Source organism: Scylla paramamosain, chromosome 7, assembly GCF_035594125.1.
Source record: "Scylla paramamosain isolate STU-SP2022 chromosome 7, ASM3559412v1, whole genome shotgun sequence".
Taxonomy (NCBI): Eukaryota; Metazoa; Arthropoda; class Malacostraca; order Decapoda; family Portunidae; genus Scylla; species Scylla paramamosain.
Genome location: NC_087157.1, coordinates 8,435,001 through 8,451,835, shown reverse-complemented (window position 1 = coordinate 8,451,835; position 16,835 = coordinate 8,435,001). Strand labels below are relative to the sequence as shown.

Genomic DNA, 16,835 nt, shown 5'->3' with positions numbered 1-16,835 from the left:
TGGAAGATATATATATATATATATATATATATATATATATATATATATATATATATATATATATATATATATATATATATATATATATATATATATATATATATATATATATATATATATATATATATATATACACACACAGAATGAGAACCAACCATCATACCTTGGAGCTTCTTCTAGTGTCCCAACAATACTTTCTTTCTGAACATCACACTGAACAACAGCACTTCGCACGCACCTCACCAGCTGCCTCCTCGATCAGTTACGTGCAAACAAGTCAGCACAAACCACAACCACAAACAGGACACGTGGCACTGTATTCTCTCCATTGTTACTCAGTGACACCACGAAATGTTTCACTGCCAATTACTGTCAGATAAATTCGCCCACGTTTTCTTCAAAACCCTAATTCTCCCATGAGTGGCGCTGGATACCTCAAGGCAACACTTCATCCTTCACAGGCTGATACACTCATTATTTTATTTACTTATGATTTTTGTGTAAGGGGAGTTCTTGCCAAGGCAACACAAAATGCTGAAAAAAGACCATGTGAAAGACTGAGTCATCACACATCACAGTCCCTTCACAATGCAGATGGATACACCATTACTTTCTTCAGCCAAAACATCGACACAGCTGGAGCCCAAATACAACTATCTCTAGACACACAGACTTTACCTTAGCAAGACCCCAAACAGCCACAACCCTATCAAGTTACCCCGCTGATCACATGGACCAGAGAACATACCTGTGTACATACCTATCACACACCTGGCAGTAACACAGTCTTTTCACACCTGTTCAACCAATAGTGCAGGTGTCACACACGAGTCCGGGATGTAGTGCAGATGCCAGTATGAAGGTACACAGGCATAATAGTTAACCATTGCCATCTCCCCTCGCCACCGCAACGGAAGACTTCAATCACAGTAATATATATCAGTCCATCCTCAAAAAGCCAAGCCTCTCGGATATCTAAAGTCAATAATTTAGAACAGACTCCTGAACCACAACTCCGGAGAGGTAACGCCACCTGAGCGTGAGAGAACTCAATATTTCCCTCAGCAAGTTCCACACAGTAGCCTCACCGTCACCACGCGATGAAGCGTAACAGTTCACAATACACAGTCTCAGTTCACAGTTCACATTCCGACTTCCAGGTCAGCCTCTTCTCGAAACCTGCCACTACTTTATTATCGTATCACAAAATAATCTGATAGCTTAACTCAAATAAACATCAATACAATATCTCTCAGTATTGCCCCTCACACAGCCCTGTACTAGTTAACACACCCAGCACTTCCCTTCTGCACTGTCGACATCATCTTAACAAACTACTCGCCATGCCCAGACTAACAAAACCAGTACATTATTATTCACACAATAGAAACCTTTCGCTTAAAGAATGAAGTGCGGTCTCTCTTAACGCGGATCACGTCAGTCACACCGGGTGAATACAAACACCGCCCTATTTAGCTGATTGGCCCCAGGCGTAAGATAGAAAGACCATCGGAGGAGATTGCCATTACTCTTATTGCATCATTACCTTTTTTGTACTGTATTATAGCAATATGTATCAAATATTTAGGAAAAGTCGCTTCGATGCTCTCTCTGTTGAAGAGATGTCATAAAGAAAACAGTTTTTACTCTTGAAGTGTGTAATGGACAACCTGGAATACAATAATTATAAGATACCACGTCCTGTAAGATGGGAAAACCTCATAGACAGACTCATACTATGTACAACATTTATGTTAGCTAATGGTGAATGCTGTTATTAACTGTTATTACTTAAAAAAAAATATGACTTCCACGTAAACAAAAAATAGGTAAGGGATTTTCACAAAACAAATGTGACAGTTCCGTTAGGAAGACATAAGTGCGTGACCTCCCAGGCGCAGGACAGCCCGCGGGCAGTGTTTACATGGTGCCGAGGCGCGTGATTGTTATTTATTTATTTATTTTTTTTTCTGAGTGTGGCCAGGAGAGTGCTGCGTCGAGCATGAACGGTAAGTGTTGATGAGGGCGTGGCAAACACAAACGTAGGGGGAAAAGAGGGGGGAGCGGTATTGGTGTGGGCTGGCCGTAACAGTGAACCTCCCAATGTAAACACGAGTAGTGCTTATTGCTGAGGCTCCCAATGTACGCATCGGAGCCTTTAGTGTTGCCTCCTTCCCTTGCCACCGTGCGGCTGACTGGCCCCGCCGACCTAACTGCTGCGTCAGCCACGCCGCAGGGGATGTGCTAAAGACAGCTTTAAGACGGTCCTTGGGGTGGGCGGCACCACGTACGCGTGGCCCCTCGGCCCCCCGGTGGCATGTAAACAACCCGCAGCCGCGCGTAGTATATACAAAGAAACGTGTGCATCATACTATCACACCCTCATGAGCGGTGAATAACAATTGTATCATAACATTAACATGAATCACCGGCCCCGTGGTGGCTGCCCAGAGCTGACTCGTGCCACCAGAGCTTTGTCACAATCTGATGCATCAATTATTATTAAAGTATTTTATCAGACATGCCTTTCTTTCCCTCATAACACAATACAGGTCGTCGTGCTGCTCACACATTGTACGGCGGCCACTACTTGTGTCCTGGTGGGAAATGTCCTCAATACCTGTACATTGTTAGTGAGCTTCATTATAGGCCATGCCAGGTGGGACGTACACACACACACACCTGAGCTATATGATTAAAACAGATGGGTGTCATTAAGATCAATAACCTAAGTAAAAGTACTGATGGGCTGGGTCATGTCAGGCTGCCTATCCTCATCTAACACCGTTGTGACGGGTGGCTGATGGTCATGTGATCATAAAAGTACAATGGTGATTAATCAGTTTCACACTTCTGTCTTAGGCAGCATCGTGCAAATGTAGGAAATAATATTGCTGTTTACTCTTCCTTATAGGTGGAAGTATATATATATATATATATATATATATATATATATATATATATATATATATATATATATATATATATATATATATATATATATATATATATATATATATATATATATATATATATATATATATTACAGAACTGCTTTCTCCATGATTCAGACAAGAAAACTGCTATCACAGATTTCCAGATCGAGTGAAATGCCACGTGAGGCAAGATAAACGAGATTATATTTTGTTGTGCCGGAGTATAATGAGAGACCTCGGCGTCCAATTCCGTGGTGTCCTTCCCTGTGAGGGCTTCATGTAGCTGTACGGGATTTCTCTGGATCGTTTGCCTGACTCAGAACTCCTTTTGTGCCAAGAGATCATTATCTGAGGCATTCTTAACGTAGTAGTGTTTATTACGGTCCCATTCGACATGAGCAAAAATATGATCTGCATTTCATTCAGAAAGTCTTGCATACAAAAGCATGAATATTTTCACGTGTGATTTACAGCAGTCGTGAATGTTGTCGTTTACTCGTAAATATATTCCTGGATTCCCTCATTTAACGCACCATTCATCCCAAGGCTCTCATTAACCCGCCGCGCCACACGTGCAGCACATGGCTCAGGGGAGGCAGGGAACGCGCCCGCCATCTCTGCTGGCCCGCGCACAGGATCTCAGGGCACATCTGTTGGTCTGTAATTAAGTGATCTATGCAGGTCTGTATGTCTTGTTCCCGGCGTACATCATAAAGAAAAATAGTTATGTTTTTTTATATACTTTTTTATTGGTTTCCAACAAATTTTGCCATGTAAGGATGACTAATTCTGAAGATGGACTCTTAACACTGACAACCAAAGAACCGTGCTGTACATAAGTCAGGACATTGACTTGTTTGAATATTCAAGCGAAATGTTTGAATTACTTAAGAAAATAATGAATTTTGGGAACATGGTGCATTAAAAAAATAAAAATGGAAACTATGTGAAATACACTTGTTCCGGAGCCGAGTCCAGAACTTCGAAGACAATTTCTTCTCTCGGTAATTCCATCCAACACTGAACATATTAGATTATGTTAAGACGCCCCACGAGTGGAAAGGTTCGCAACCTTTACAGAATGGGGTTGTTCAACAATCAAAGAAAATGGGTTAAAGGAGGATAGTATTACTTAACATGGTGACATCACGGCTATTTTCAATCATATCAATTTTTGGGGAAGCTGTGGAATATATATATATATATATATATATATATATATATATATATATATATATATATATATATATATATATATATATATATATATATATATATATATATATATATATATATCACATTTAGAATCTGATCATTGACTTCAAAACAGTTTTTTTTCTTCTGAAATGGCAAAGGGCAAATCATTTGGCTATGATTACGGTTAAGTTTATGCGACGAGTGACGTGCTTTTTCATCAGCGGATCGTCACATTCTGAAACCCGTGTGTTGGCTTTATTTCCACATTGAAAACAGTACTTCATTATTGCATAGAAACTTCCTGCCAGGATTAAAACAGTAGCGCTGTTGACAGTGCAAATTACTTTAATCTTGAATGTTTTTGACCGTTAACACTAACTGAAAGATGAAACATTAAAAAAACCCAGTCGATCAAGAGTTAACTCATGACTACGTTGGACTTTCAAGAAGTCAGTGAAGGTCGGGGAGGTGAGTGTTATCAGTAAGTTTTTATTGCATCCTCACGCCTCCATTCCTGCGCCACCACCATCACAAACAGGCCTGGCATGATGACAGATCACGCATGTGTGGCTCGGAATTAATACATCAAGGCTTACACTAACGTGTGTCTCGTGCTGCATTGTCACTTCCTGTGTTTGCCCTTCCCGGTGAGGATGACACCGTCTGAGGAGCGCTGCCTCTGTGGCAATATAACCAAGCGTGGCCTTCCTTTCTATTTCATTATTTATTTTACTTTTATTATATTTTTGTGTTTTTTATGGAAGCGACCTTAACCTGCTAATTTCGCGACAGTGATTATTACTGGGCATTAAATATGATGCTTTTTTAAATCATGATCGACACAGTAAAAGAATTAACAATGAAATAAATTAACTGAATTAATCTAAATCTAATTTGACGTTAAAGCCCTTGGATGGAAACTCTAATGTCATTTTAATAGTATCCATTCTTTGTTTAATCCTAAGCACCGGCAGTCATTATTATTATTATTATTCTTTTCAGTTCACGTTGATTTTTCATCCATGATCTCTACCGTATTGCATAAAATCAATTCAAACAAACTCTTCTTTTGAACATTTAAATTCCAAGTCCTGACGTTACATGTTCAGGCTGTCATTCCAGGAAGCGGTAATCGAGAAACAAAATAATAACAGAATTCCCATTGGCTGCGGATGTAATATGTTAAGAAATGGTGGGAGGGGGGGGGACGTAACAAGCCGGCCAGGACTGAGAGAAGCAGGTGATTCATGGGAAAGTTTAACAAGCGTAGGTCGTAAATTTGTAATAAGTGTACGTGAGCGTCGCATGCATTCAGGTGCGGCTCTGAGTTCCCCGTGTTCCTCGTGGCGGCGTCCCGGATGTGCGTGCTGCGGAAGGCGCCGTGTAAGCCTGAACCTGCGTCGTAATCCTGAGTGCCGCCCGAGGGAGCTGTTTTACTTGCCGCCACCCGCCGCGTCCTCCCCCGCTCCCCAACCACGCACAAGCCACATACTTTTCAGGTCATCCACGCATCCACCATACCGTCCACACGCCCACTGCATCATCCACACATTCTCCATAATATCCACACACCCACTGCACCTTCCACACACGCGCCACATCCACGCAACCTCCATTCCATCCACACACCTGCCACACATCCACACACCCGCCACCATGACAAGGCAAGACTGGCCATTCTATCAGCAACAAACAAACATGGAGTGAATAAGTTCCGTCCTTCTTTGCTCTCTTATCATTGTATCCTCATTATTCCACCCGCCTCTCCATCTCTTCTACCCCATCACCTTTCCTCGTCCCTCCCTCCCCTTCCTCTCCCCTCCCCTTTAACTCTCGTTCCCCGTAACCTCTCTCCCTTAGCTCTCCACTTCATCACTCCATCTCACCCTCCTCCATCATCCATCCCTCTTAGTACTTCTCTCACTTTTCTCTCTCCATTATCTTTCGCTCTTCCTTTCTTCATCATCATCCGTCACTCACCATCTCTCCTTTCCAATCACTTCTCTCCTACTATTACTTCTTGTCCCCTCTCTCTTCCGGATCCCCATCATCTTCCTTCTCCCCCATCATCCCTCTTTCCTCCTGTTATCTCTCCTCTCATATCATCTCTCCACCATCATCACATTTCCTCCCTCAACACCTCTGTACCTTATCATCTTTTCTCTCCCCATCACCTACCCCTTTGATAAATTTCCTCCTCTAATCATCCCCCTCAGCATACATATCTCCCCTCTCCTTCTCCCTCTCACACACCCCATCATCTTTTCTCTCCCCATCACTTACCAAGAAACACATCTTCACCGCACATCATTCACCCTCGCCACCCACTCCTCTCTCATGAACCACTCCTCTACCCACCGGCGTTTCCTTCATAACCCAGTACCCTCTCTCGTCCACCAGACACACCTCAGCACCACCGGAACACATGCTCAGCGCCCCGACCTTCATGTGCTTGCGTCCCTTTTTCCTTCCCTTCAACACCTGTTCCCATGGCGGCCACGTCCTTCACAGCGCCAAGTCACCAAGTCACCTTTGTTACAAGCTTGGCCACGTGGCGGGCGATGTTCCTATGTTGCTACTAACGACGTGTCATCCTCCCCCCGACCCCCTTCCCACCCCTCCTTCCCTCCTTCCCTCCTCCCACCAATCGCCTGCTACACTACCCGCCGCTTGGTTACACTCTCCCTGCCGCCGTCCACCCCGGGGCTGCACCATGATGCCGTTATAAAAGATGTTATCTTGCTTGTCATTATTCTGTGTTAGGATGTCTGGATGCGGCCATTTTTCTTTTCCCCAGACTCACCCTGCCCCTGCCACCCCTGGAGTCCTCCCCTGTCCCCCAGTGGAGTACTCCCCGGCTTCCCCCCATCCCGTCCGCGCGAAGTCTGTGGGTTGGGTGGATGGGGAAAAAACAGATATTCGTTAGGATTGTTAAGTGTAGTTAATGCTCAGCGCCGCTCATGCGTGGGAGTGACAGATTAGCGTAGTGACATCTTGCTACTTATCGTTGTGTCTTAAAGGTTTCGGCGTCTTACTTCAGGTATCCCAGTGAATGTTGTAGGGGAATTTCAAGAGTGTTTTCGTGAATCTAGTGATGGTTTAGCATTTCTAACTGTATCCAGAAGGAAAAAAAAAAAATGACGGAGTTTCAAGGATATTTTCATGACTCCAGTGATAGATCAACAAGGACTCTTCACCGTCAGTAGTAAAATAAATAAATGAATAAAAATAAATAAATAAATAAAGATAAATAAATAGAAATAAAAAGTAAAAAAAAAATAAAGATAAAACAATTCAAGATAACCAAATTAATCACCTCAGTAATCTTTAAAAATCTGTCCTGATGAGCGACCAAAACATTTAAGAACATGAGCACTAATTATTTCACAGGACGGGCGCCATTGCTAACGGTGGGTGGGGAGCGGAGGGGCACGTCCCCCTCACTGGGCGGGGCGTGAAACGGGGGGAACGAGAAGGGGCGCGGCGGTGTCTGGGGTGTTTTGTAGCCAAGGGGGGGAAGGGTGGCGAGGGGAGGAGCTGTAGAGAGTGGGAGAGAAAAAGAAAGGGAAGGGGGGGAGGTGTTTGGGAGTGTGCGTGCATTGAAAGGGGGTGGGGGAGGGAGAGGAAGGAGCTAGAGAGAGAGGGAGAGGAAGAAGGAAGGGAGAGGGAGGAATTATAGAGAGAGGGAGAGAAAGAGAGAAGGGAAGGAGGTGTCTGGGAGTGTGTGACTGTGTGTGCATTGAGGGAGAAAAGGGAGGCGGAATGGGGAAAGGAGCTGGAGAGAGAGAGAGAGAGAGAGAGAGAGAGAGAGAGAGAGAGAGAGAGAGAGAGAGAGAGAGAGAGAGAGAGAGGGAGAAAGAAAGAGGGAAGGGAGGGGAGGGGAAGTATAGGATGATAGGAAGGGAAGGAGCTGAAGATAAAGAGAGAGAGAGAGAGAGGTAGAGAAAGAGGGAAGGCAGGGGGAGGTGAAGTAGGGAGAGGGAGGCGGCAGGGAGGGAGGGAGGGAGGGAGGAGGGAGGGGAAGGACAAGTAGTATAAGTGGAAAGCCGGTTCTGTGGTACATTTTCACATTCTACATGACTCCACCACCACCACCACCACCACCACCAGTACCACCACCACCACCACCACCACTTCCTGCCTCCTTATTTTACCGCATCATGCACGGACCTTGGCGATAATGGCCCGCTGTTTTTATATACCCCCTCCTCCTCACTGTACCCTATTTTTCGTGTTGCATTATGGCGGCGAATTGCAGACTTCATATACCGTGAGAAAAACGCCGCGGTTATAATATCCCCACTTTTAGTATATTTGCATTTTTATCAGTTACTGGATAAGAGAGCACAGGAGTGAGGTGATTATTCGGGGGGGAGGGAGAGGTGGTGGTGGTGGTGGTGGTGGTGGTGGTGGGGTGAGTTAGTGGAGTAAGAAAAGGTGGTGGTGTTAGTGATATTGCTTTGAGTGGGAGGTGTGGGTGAAGGAAGGATTGGGCGGGAGGAAGGGGGTAAGGAGGAAAGGAGGAAGGAAGGAGGGAGTGAGATGCTAATGAAGTGGGGGATGAATGAATGGTGTGTGTGTGTGTGTGTGTGTGTGTGAGAGAGAGAGAGAGAGAACAATACCATTTTTTATTTATTTATTTTTTTTATGGTCGTGAAAAGTTTACACAAATATAAGAGAGACAACACAACATTCAAAGGCAGGAAATAATCAATATATATGTAAAACACCTTCCTTATCTCTTCTTCCTGTAAGTAATAATGACACTCCTGTATGTGTGTGTGTGTGTGTGTGTGTGTGTGTGTGTGTGTGTGTGTGTGTGTGTGTGTGTGTGTGTGTGTGTGTGTGTGTTTCTGCTTCGTGACTTCATCGTTGAAATAGAGAAAGGGGAAAGGTAGTTCAAGTTGAAGAATTAACTTTCATTTATTTAATTTTATTTTAGTTATTTATTTTTATTATTTATTTATTTATTTATTTATCTATTTTGGGGGGATGGGGGAAAGGATGTTGTAGTTTTGTAGGTAATGAAGCTTAACTTTTATTTATTTATTTTGTTTTTATTTCTTTTATTTCTTTTTTTATTATGTATTTATTTATGTATTTATTTATTTTTTATTTACTTTTTTTTTAGAACGGCGAAGGATGTTGCATTTTTGTAGGTAATGGAACTGATGGACTTAATTTTACGCTTTCTAATAGTTTTTCTTCTTTTTTTTTGGCGTCTTACATATTTTTATCAGTTGTAGGAGAGAGAAGCTGCAGAATCAATCATTTCCGAAATATATAATTCTTTTTTTTTTTAGCTGGCAGTAAAAGCGGCAGATATATTCGTAAAATATTGAGTAAATCCTTAACCACACTTTTTATACATCATGCTGGACCAGAATTCAATTTTTAGGGACACTTTAATAACCTCAAGCATTTTAATCAGGAGTGGAAGCGACAGATGTAACCTTCACTTCTTCTCCTCATTTGTCCTCATTGTGTTCTCACCTCCCTCCTCTTACACACACGAAGAAACTTTTACTCGTCTTGGCATTAAAACTATAACTTCCTGTCACCTGCCCGCCACCCCTCCCCGGGCCAGTGAGGGAAACAGGTTTGGGAGGGCGGGGAGGGATGAGCGGCGCATGGTGGACAGACTGTTGCTGCTGCCCTCGTGAATGTCATACCAAGGCAGACCAGAGGAGTGTTACATCTAGATAGTATTAGTGTAGGTGTACAAGGACACAGATATATATATATATAGATAGATAGATAGATAGATAGATAGATATAACCACAAATTCGTGAACAAACAAGGCAAAAATATATGGCAATCATCATTATTATTAATTCAAACTATACTTAAAAAAAAATATGATCCTTTAAAACATTGATGATAAGCAACAAACAACCTTAAATGTTGTCAAATATCTCAAAATAACGCAAAAACGCTTCATACAAAATAGGAAGATACACACACACACACACACACACACACACACACACACACACACACACTTTACCTTAACTCTACAACGATAACAAAATTGAAACACATCATAGAAAAAAAAATAAATAAATATGTCAATGAATGCATCGGTGACACTACGTAGTTTTAAATGTACTTACTGGTACGTGAGACACATTAAATAACACAGAGTAGTATTAGTAGTAGTAATAGTAGTGGCAGTGGTGGTGATGGTGGTAGTACTAGCAGGAGGAGTAGTAACATGCATAATTATAACGATTATCACTCGTGTCAGGCAGCGGAAGGTGTATTGTGTGTAGAAACAGGAGGACTGGGAGATGGAGAAGGGTATTGTGGCGCTCCGGGAGAAGGGAGAGAAGGTGGTGGTCGTGGTGGTGATGATAGTGGTGATGGTGGTGGTGGTGGTGATGATCAGCCATAGTTAAGATCGCATTGTCATTATGGTGATGGTGAGGCGTGTTGGTGCACCTCGTGGGACTTGTGAGGCGGCCGCTTGGTGATGTGGTGGTGGTGGTGGTGGTGGTGGTGGTGACTTGCGGGGATGGCTGCCGTGCTGATAATGTATTGTCAGTATAAGATGCTCCTTCATGCTCCTCTTCTTGCCTTCTCTATCCTTCTGTCTTATCTTTCTGTCCTCCTCTCTTTCATACTCACACTTCATATTCCTCCTCTCCTCCATACTCCTCACTGTACACTTCTACCTTTCCGTCCTTCTTTCTCTCCTATCCTCCTCTTCTTCATTCTTCCTGTTCCTTCTCTCCTTGCTCTCCATGCTCCTATCCTCCCTTCTGCCTCCTCCCTATTCCTCTCTACTGTCTCCTCCCTATTCCTGTCTCTTGTTCTCCATTTTTTTTTCACTCCATATCCCTTTTGTGTCTTCCCTATCCCACCTATTCGTTTTTCCGTCACATCTCCCTCTCTTGTCTTTCCCATCCCACCATCCTCTCATTTCTGTCCCCAGCCCCCTTCCCTCCCCCATTCTCCCCACAGCCGGGTTTCCAGGTCTTCCCCTCCCACCTTGGCAGTGGTCGTAATGACAGGCTGTGAAACATGAAATATCAGCCCGCTAATGGGAGGCAAGAACCATACAAAGGGCAAAACAGCAGGACACAATGGCTTCCTTAACTGCGAGGGGAACGCTAACACCAGACAACTCCACAATTTTCAGGCCCCAGCTCTGCTCCTCGGCCTACCTCACTCCCCTGACTCCCACCAATCACTCCTCCAGGTGCGGCTTCTTAACCCAGGGGCGTGGTGGTGGTGGTGGTGGTGTCCCGTCCTTTCCACTCTCCCTAGCCCTTCTACTATCCACCGTCGGCCGTCTTCCGCCTCCACCGCCGCCACTCATCCACGCAGGACAAGTCGGCCAGGTGTTCACGTCGCGGGGCAGGTGAGGCGTGTGGACGGTATTTGGTAACCTGTGTAGTTTTTATTGTTCCGTTTTGTTCACGTACATGGTGTTCTCTGCCTCTGTTTGTTGTATAGATAGCAAACTACAGGGCCACAGCCAACACCAGGACACCCTTCTGCTGCAGTACACACGGCGGACGTCTTAACTTTCAGCCGCCGGAGTCAAAAGGTTAACAGGGAGTTGGTCGTTGATTTACATTCCCCTGGGAAGACGCCGTTCAGAGGTCCCGCCAAGTCCCCCATTTCTCGCTGCTACATCCGTTCCTTAGTGATCCTTTGGGCCAATTTTCTTGCCTCTCGATTATAGCTGCGGCATCTGAGCGACCGCCGACGATGCTCTCCTGCCCGTCTTGCTTCTGTGTTCTTGAGGGGAAGGAAATTTTTATCTTCGTCCACACACACATGGAGAAGGCAAAGGCGAGGGTGTGGAGTGAAGGGAAGCAGTGCGGTGGTGAGAGACTCAAGGGAAGGACGTGACGAGTGATAAAAAATGAAAAATAATGATGACTTCGGTACCTTTAGCTAAGTTATTTATTCTGGCCTTAGTTTTTGTCTCTACCTCTTTTATGCAGTAAGGCGTCCAGTCATCTAATACTGATTCATATGATTCCAAGGCCTCTTTTTTTTTTTCTTTTTAATCCTTCATTGCTAAGCTTTTCCATACCTGACAGCAAGCCAACAATAACTTAGGGAATCAAAATCAGGATGACAGAAGTGTTTAGCGTCCTGTCTTCACTATCAAGTATATAGAACCCTCGGCCTTCCTTGTAACACGGACTGAGCAGCGAAGACTGTGATGCGCCCTCACGCACCGCCGGAGTATTTATGAGGCGAGGCAGCGGGACAGTGATGAGGGAGTGTGATGGGGGGGGGGGTGAGAGTGTGGCGATGGGTGAAGCAGGAAGGAATGAGGCCGGGAGGAGAGGCGAGGAGGGGAGAAAGGGCCCAGCGTCCAGGAAGCTGTAATGGGAAGCCTGATGGTGCGTCTTGAAGAGGTGGCGGTGTGGTGTGTGGTGTGCACTGTGTGGTGTCACCTTCACACCGACACATTTCCGAGGTCGTGCTGGTGTTCAGTCATTTAGGCTTAAACGAGGCTTGGGCAACGATGAGACAAAGGTATTTTTTTTTTTATGTAAGAGAGGCACCGGCCAAGGGCAACAAAAAGTCATGTATAGGTCCCCTGAGAGTGCCAGTCTCAAAAGAAAGTTATTTTTATTCTGTATTTTTATTAAATTTCCACTCGTTTATCTTAGTTTTGTGTATTATTTATAATTTATGAGGCGTGGTGCCGCGGCTGAGTCAAGGTGTATTACCTGTCACGTCCTATGATTAACTGTCCGTGCCCCAGAGGTCTCCATTGCCTCAGGGGGCCCGGCGACACCGCTGCCCGACCTGCCTGACGGGCATGGAGGAATGAGGCAGGGGGGAGAAGCAGGCCACCACACTCGCTGCAGCATCAGCCACTCCTGCAGTATTCAGTAACCCACTCTCTCCTTTGCCATATTCTCTCCCAATCTATTTCGTTCATGTACTCGCTGACCGCCGCGCTGCATCCCCGCTAGGAAGGTTAAGTCCTCAATTTAGTCTCCCCTGTAGCGCTGTTTTCTCTGAGCCAGCCGAGAAGGGAGAACTAAAGGTAGACCCGCGTAGTAGCCTTGCCCGCAACTGCCTCGCCACGTGCTGCCGCTTCGAGGACACCAGATAGCGGCGCCAGGCTGTGGGTTCTCATTGGTCGCGGTGCTGCCTTAATCACACCAAGCCAGTACTGTGGGTGTTCAGGTTATTGGTGATATTTTATAATTTAGAGGGTATGTTTTAAAAAAATTTCTTTGAGTGTTAGTGAGGAGTGGAGGCGTTCGATGAAGTAGTGCCGGCGAGGCTAATGAGAAAATACGATGTGAGGGTGGTAATGGTGTTGTTTTAGTTACTGCAGGGGTGGTGATAGTGGTGGTGGTAAGGGTGGGGGACGTAGTGGCGGTAGTAGTGGTGCCTGACAATAAATGCATACACAACACAAGGCCCATGTTATTTTTTATTATTTTTCATTAACTATTAACATCAAACGTCCCTCAACTGATTGAAAATTATCGTTACTTCATCACACGTGAGGGAAAATTACGGCAGTGGTCTGTCTCTTACACATTCGCTTCGCTCCAGCTGTTTTCCTCCTTGCTGCGGCGCTGGTGTGATGTCCGCGGCTGCTCTCGCCTCCTCTCGGCTCCTCGTGGGTTCTCTCGCAACACGTGCATCATACCTACAACCTCCGAGTCATGTCTTGCACGCGGCCCGCAATACACGTTCCAGTTGACGGCGTGACGCGAGGAAACAATCAAGATAACGCCAGTGAGGGTTGTCTGAGTGTTACGGCTTACTGGCTGACTGACTTTAGCTTGCTGGGGAACTGAACACGTCACACTTCCACTATGAACTAAGATAACGCCAGTGAGGGTTATGTGAATCCTACGACTAGCTTGCTGGGAAATTGAACACATCACACTGCCAACATGAAATAAGATAACGACAGTAAGGGTTGTCTGGGTGTTGCGACACACTGACTGGCTTTAGCTTGCTGGGAAATTGAACACGTCACGCTGCCACATACGAACGGTCATTGTCACACGAGTCTTCCCTCATGCACCAAGTATACAGGAAGTTCCTTTATAGCCAGGAAATGCATCTCAACAGCCTCGCTCAGCATGTCAGCACTCTGTCAGCATCGTAACTTGTCAATATCCGTTAAGGAAAGAGCGTTTTTGTTAATTTATGGCCTGGAAATGCGCCTTAATCTCGCTCAGTACGACGACACTGCATTTGCAACATGATTTGTCAATATTTCCGGCGATAAAACAGAAAACGTTTGCTGATTATAAACTGTAAGCGAAGTTGTCATTATTAGTTATGGGGCTTTGATGATGTGTTTGTTGGGTACTGTGAGGGTGCCGGGTGATAAAGGAGAAAGCCTTTGCTGATTATAAAAACGTAAGGGAAGTTGTTGCCATTGGTGGGGTCGTGGTGTTATTATTGGTGGTGCGCGGCAGTACTTGTCTGTGTTCTGAGACGCTTTGTTCTCTCACCACGACTACTTTTAAAGGCCACACAGATTATTAGCCGAGTTTTCAAGAGTGTTTCTTCTGTTAATAGTGTAGAAGTCTTGTTAATCTGTCACTAGAACCATAAAAACGTCTTTAAGAACTCGTGTCACTTCAACTAAACCCTTTTAGGATGGCGGAGGTGCGGCACAGGAGTGTTTTAGAATATGGTCCTTAGTTCATTAGTGAGGGCATGAGGCGAGCAGGTGAGGAGTTGCTGGGTGTGAGTGAAAAGGGAGGAGGAACCTTTATCATTTCACTGCATTATGTCATCCTTGGTGTCGTGTACGGTTCTCTTTTTTCAGTCCCTTTCACTATCGTTTTGGTGACCCCGGCAGATAAGAGTTTTATTGTTGCTGGTGACAATGAAATGAAACTTGACCCCACTTGAAAATTTAACGTACCTCTGGCGAGCTCTTGTCCACGCAGGGTAAAGAAAATTATTGTACCTGTAACAGAAGGCAAGTCAAATGGAAATGTAAAACTGCTTACAATTTAAGATGGAATTGCTGGAATAATACTCGTATGTGGAATTAAAATAGTTTCATACAGAGGTAAACAACAACGGAACTTCGCCCTTCATCGCATTTTTTCGATGTAGATGGACCGGAGAAATATGATGGGAGGGAAAAGTTGATGAGAAGGCGAAGGGTTATTCATTTATCTTCTGCAAGTCTGTTTATTAGAGCTACAAACGGTCACTCATAGGGATACATAGGAAGAATAAAGACACCTTATTTCTTTGAGAACTCCATAGACCACAGATGTGATGTATCAGATTCCCATAGGTGTCTTTTCCCCTCTGATGATAAAGAATAATTGAAACATCACTGGAAAACATCCTTACAAACATAAGTAACATCCGTGAGACCCTGGTACGAGTAATCGAGATAAGATGTCGAAATATTTGAGACTCCTTTCCTTGGAAAGTTGCTACTTGAAAACTTGCAGGGAACTTTGGGAGTGTATCCTGCAATATGGTGAATGGGAGGATCACCTGACTGACCTACATCATCTTATTGCATCCCTGGCTCCTGCTGCTGACTCTCGCGCGGCTGCTTCTCGCCACACAGCCAGCGACGACCACGAAATCAAACGATTGGTGTGTACGTGTGAATAACCTGAGTGTGTGACTGAATGGTTTCTGATTGCGTGTGTGTACGTGTACTGCCACTGCCTGAGTACTTTCAGGTGTGCTCTGTGTGTGTGTGTGTGTGTGTGTGTGTGTGTGTGTGTGTGTGTGTGTCGTAATCATCTTTTTCGAGAACCACTGCACAAAATTATAAGGGACGAAACGCAGTGTATTATTTCGTACATTGCTCGATCATCTCAGGAATTGAGGAACCAGAAAGTTGAAAATCATGGATACGGTTTGAATGCAGCTGACGACTTTTGAGTTACTGCCAAGTGACGTCACCTTTATAACTCTACAGAGAAAAAGAAGGTTGAAAAAATAATTACAGAGTTTTTTTTTTTTTTATAGAAATATATATAGATGTGTTGATATCAAGCATTATTATAACCTTTCTATAAACTGATGTAGTGTTATGAGTCTTGTTTGCTATGCGCAGTTTAATCTTGGCATGCTAACGGTTTGCTTACTGTGACGCTATTGGTTATGCAGAGACTGTTCGGACATTTATTATTTTTTATTTATTTATTTATTTATTTTATTTTTTTGTTATCTAAGAGGGGACATAAAAAAAAAAACGCCCATTAAAGGTGCTGGTCTCCTAAGAGTGTATTCAAAAGGGTTATCCAAAATTCGAGTGCAAGTACAATACGTAATGTTTGGCTGAGCAGTGCCGTGAATCAGTTTTGGCCTATATAGTGATTTTTGTTAAGGTGTTTAGATATTTACTTTACGGTGGGTTTTTTTTTCCAGCTTAATTGTACTCGTATTGAAAAACCCTGAATTCGAAAAGACGAGTATCAAGACACTTTCAAAAAATAAATTTGCCATTCTTGAGAGGACGGCATTAAGAACGCTTTTTCAATGTTTTTTTTTTTTTCATGGTTACCCTCCTTAGTACATACAAGACAAAAAACGCTGCTACTACTACTACTACTACTACTACTACTACTACTACTACTACTACTACTACTACTACTACTACTACTACTACTACTACTACCACCACTACTACTACTACTACTACTACTATTACTACTACTACTACTACTACTACTACTACTACTACTATTACTACTACTACTACTACTACTACC

General features: G+C 44.0%; 1 long non-coding RNA gene across 1 annotated transcript; it reads right to left on the bottom strand.

Moving 5' to 3' along the window:
- Positions 1-9,397: 9,397 nt before the first annotated feature.
- On the bottom strand, positions 9,398-14,659 carry LOC135101988 (uncharacterized). Its single transcript, XR_010269487.1, has 2 exons — positions 13,657-14,659; positions 9,398-13,282 (listed from the first exon to the last, which is right to left on the bottom strand). It is a non-coding gene; the product is annotated as an uncharacterized LOC135101988 (long non-coding RNA).
- Positions 14,660-16,835: the final 2,176 nt, after the last annotated feature.